Raw genomic sequence first — 4,607 nt, 5'->3', positions numbered from 1 at the left:
AATTAATTATTAAATAAATACGTTTGTGTTTGGGTAATTTATTTTAAAAAAAAATTTTTAAAACTTCACTGTTTGTACATAACTTTTTTTAGGGATTTTATGATATTATGACCTGGTAACTAAGACCTTTAGGTCATTACATAGTATTTCATAGATTATACCATAGATTCAAAAACAAGATTTGAGGTTTATACACTTTAATACGTATTAATTTATTTTAAGTACTATTTGAAATAAACTCAATATTAATTTGTTTACAGCCCTTGGTGGCTCGATATTATAACATTAGACATATATAATACACTTGTATTAGAGTCCATCTTAGCTGTTTTTCCAAAGAGCATTAATATTTAATCTTTGGAAAAAAAACCTGTGCTCTTCATACGGAGGAGAAATATGTACGTAATTTCTGGCAGAAGTGTGAGAAGTGAAGTTGTGTGATTTTTTCTATTTTGTTGATTTTATGTTATTCTCGTTTAAATATCTATAAATTGTGACTTATGAGAATGCACTAGTGTGTTTTCAGATTTAGGAAATGTAGTGGAAATAAATGATATTAATTACTTTATAATTGAAAATATGAATGGGAAAAAGTATCGTAAAGTTAAATCCTTTGACAATGTGCTATGACGCTACACATGGTGGACGCAACACATGGCGAGAGGACAGAGCCTTGGGTGACTCCAGCCGTGAGAGGTCGCGGGGAGGAGCAGGTTCCGGCGACTCGATATCGAAAAGAGCGGTTCGACAAGAAGTCCCGTATGATGAGCACGAGACTCTCCGGCACGCCCATGTTGAATAGCTTGAAAATCAAATCGTTATGCCAGACTTTCCGAACGCTTTTGCGACGTCGAAGTGATGAGTGATTTGCGCGGAATCCAATTTGTTCATCGACGAGAATGCCCCTGGATGAGATAAGCTCGACTTGATACCGAAAAGTAATTTGGATCAAAAATTTAAGTAAACTAACGAACTGTATTAAGAAAGTTGTAGCTAGATTATGAACCGTACACTTTTTGATTGAGCCACAGAAGTTCTTGTTACCAAAAAATGGAATGTGCCCGTTATATTGCTACATTCTAGTGACTATTTCGCAATATTTCTGAATTGCTTAAAATTTTATTATCAGTCCATAAAATAAAATTAAATAGATCTGTGGAGAAGTAATTATTTGTTCTTATTGAATTCGATAACCTTTTTCTACATTTTTTTCTACATCTAATCTCATAAAGAAAGTAGTTTAAAATACCACAACCATGTCGTCCGTGTGACTATGAAAACTGTAAACTATATGATACGTTCGAAACAATATGAACCTTAAAAAAGGGAAACGTCGTAAAATTAGTTTTATTAATATCTTGGAGGGTAAAAGTACTCTCTCTGCCATTGCCGGTTAACTCTGCCATTGCCGGTCCCAAGCCCGGATGAGAAAAGAGGAGGGTTGAGTAGAGCTGGACATTCCTACCGTAAAACGTCAACGCTGAGCATTGGGCGGCGGGAAATAACCCAGCCCCCGGATCCAACCAGAGACCCGGAGCGGGACCAGTTGCCGTGAAGGACTAAATCCCTTCGAAATACTGATGTGGAAGGACGTGGGAACCCACCACAATTACATCCCAAGAGAGTCATGGACAGAGAAACATTTAAACTGTTTTAAGGCCATGACCACGACCCTCAGTAATGAGGAAACCGACGCAAGGAGGGAAAAGTACTATGTCTATGATCGCAAAACTGAATACAGTACTGTATACTTTTATACGTCGATGTCGTTTAATTTGTTTAATTTCCAGACAAGGGGAAGATTGAATATAGATCATAGAGTTAGCAATATAGATAATAGAGTTAATTTATACAATACGTGGACCGTAGTGTGGCGGTAGCCATCACAGAACACAAGATATTTGACAGATGCCTAAATCTCGCTTAAAACATTTTCAAGATAAGCTCGCATATATACAAGTTCCGAACAACAATATTCGGACCGCCGGTTATAATGTTACTCTATGCCGCCGCTCTACTGAGCAAATAACACCCGCTCGGTGGAAGATCTTCCCTCCGTCGTTAAGTATCCCAAACTGGTGACCTGCGACAGAACAACTGCAGCCTTCACACTTCATCATCAGCGCATCAAGAACTTCGGCTACCACGATTCTCGCATTCTTGCAGATAAAAACAAAGTCATCAACAGTCGTCCCACAGCAAGCCAGCATCGCAGCCTCAACAGGTCCATCGCAGCCGACTCAGCGCGCTTCCTGGTCCTACGGCACGCATCTTCCCTGCCTCATCACGCTATTACATTCAATCGCAGCCCACGACCGGATCATCAACGCTTGGGGTCACACATCTCCGGCGTGGCAGCTCTGCATCACATGGACTACACACACAGCATTCAAGCTCAGTCTCAACTCACCGCAGACTTCGAGCAGCACTGGCGACAATCACGCAGCATTCAAGCTCAGTTTCGACTCACCGCAAACTTCGAGCAGCGCTGGCGACACTCACGCAGCATTCAAGCTCAGCCTTGACTCACCGCAGGCTTCGAGCAGCACTGGCCCTTGCAAGCTAATTTCAGCACGGACAACGCTAACTAAATGACACGACCTCCAGTCTCGGAGGGGAGTGGTGTGGCAGTAGCCATCACAGAACACAAGATATTTGACAGGTGCCTGAATCTTGCTTACGACATTTACAAGATAAGCTTGCATTTATACAAGTTCCGAACAACAACATTCGCCGGTCATCGTTCGTACCAAGCGACGGGTTCGACGAGTAAATTAACCCTCAGACACAGCCCACTTAGTTTCTGCTAGGGTTCGTGTTAGCAACGTCGTCAGGTTTGAGCCCCGTGAACTCACCTGCTAGTTAAGGTTACACTGATATAGCCTCTCAAGGCTATCAGCATAGGTAGGAAAAAAAAACAAAAAAAACAACATTTGGACTATCGGTTTACTTAGCAAATTTAAATGTGTAATAACGATGGTTTATTAATTGTTTAATAACTGTGAAAGTGCACAAATGTGAGAGAATGAAACAAAGCCGCTGGACGTAACTTCTCGGGATCCTCCAAAAAGTCCACTGAAAATTTTTCAGTAAATGTCCACCATTTTACTGAGATTAGATTTTATCCCATATCATCTCATCTTATTTCATAATTTCATTTCATTTCACTTCATATTATCATTTTTCATAAAAATAAGATAAATTAAAGTATGACATGACTTAAAGGTCTTAGTTATCAGGTCATAAAATCTCTTAAAAAAAACCTATTTTAATAGTAGGTATATAGGTAATTGTAAATCAAATTATATAGAGAAAACAAACATAGAAGTAATAGTGTTCTGTGCAAGTGACACTTAAAAATAATTCCCATTTTCAACCCTTTCAGGTAATTTCATTCATGTAACTTTAAATATGTGTAGTACATATCTATTATTTACGTTTTAACATTGATAAGATTCATAACCTATAAAGCTAAGCCAGAGAAATTTTATCTACCTATAATAACGTAGCAAGCCTAAAACTGTTTTCGTAAAAAGTTATGTGAGAGGTTTTTATAGATAGAGGCTGGATCTCATGTGCTAATTGTACGAAATTATCACACTTATAATGAGTGAAACGAGTTCGCCCATCTTCATCAGCCGATTTTCAGAATAAAATCGTTTTTGTCCCAAATGTGGGCTTTAGAATATTTTACAAAACAAAATAAAGTTCTTAAATTACTAGTAATCCATTTTTTAGTACTATGAAGAAATACGGATCCCGCAATGCTTTATATGATAAGCTGCACAAGGGTGGTGTATTAGTTTGCATCGGATTGACATTGTATGGGACTGTTCTACTCACTGATCACTTTTACAAGTACTTCAAGTATGTGAGGCCACAGATACAAGCATCCAAAGCAGCTGCTGAACAAGAGCTTTTGTCAGAAGGTTCTTCAGAGAAAATTATGTAAAGGAGGATTTATGTAATATTTTAATGTTTGTTTTAATAGTGAAAATGTAAATATAGTTTTATCTTTAATGTAATAAAATCAGTGGATATTTTTAAAATATTGGATTTCAAGGAAGTTTCAATCATAACATTTATTTGTATGAAATCATAGGCTAACATGGCCACTAGATAAATGTTACATTCTATTAGTGTCAATACTTGTAAAATAAGCATACAAATGGTTAGTGTTAGGTAAGGTCAAATGACTCCGACAATAATTAAATTCTTAATCAGTGCACTGGTCATTATATTACTATCATAATCATTATAAATGACAAAAAACTATTATCTATTTATTTCACTTAATTAACTTTGGTAAATTCCAAAATGTTAAAAACAAATCAGGCAAAAGCTTTATTACATTTATTTACAACGAACAAACTCCATACTGTCACTAGGTACGCAAAATAAAATGAGAGATTTTTTAGTAGCAATAAAGTTCAGAATTTCTCTTATTGAACTCAATTCAGAGAATTCAAATTTCTAATGAATGTTTGAATTTTTCGAAATTGTGTTATATTAAAACTGTGGTATAATTATTATTATTATCAATTCTTGTACCATGTAGTATCGAAATTGTTGCATGAGGAAGTCCGTCAATCTGTGTATACTACTGT

The 4,607-nt window shown here is 36.8% G+C and overlaps 1 non-coding gene across 1 annotated transcript; it reads left to right on the top strand.

Moving 5' to 3' along the window:
* The first annotated feature begins 3,034 nt into the window (after positions 1-3,034).
* On the top strand, positions 3,035-4,051 carry LOC114253297 (uncharacterized). Its single transcript, XR_016324542.1, has 2 exons — positions 3,035-3,385; positions 3,739-4,051. It is a non-coding gene; the product is annotated as an uncharacterized LOC114253297 (transcript).
* Positions 4,052-4,607: the final 556 nt, after the last annotated feature.

Source organism: Bombyx mandarina, chromosome 17 (assembly GCF_030267445.1).
Source record: "Bombyx mandarina strain Sakado chromosome 17, ASM3026744v2".
Lineage (NCBI taxonomy): Eukaryota > Metazoa > Arthropoda > Insecta > Lepidoptera > Bombycidae > Bombyx > Bombyx mandarina.
The sequence above is the reverse complement of the archived record's forward strand: the minus strand, read 5'-3'. Positions and strand labels throughout refer to the sequence as shown.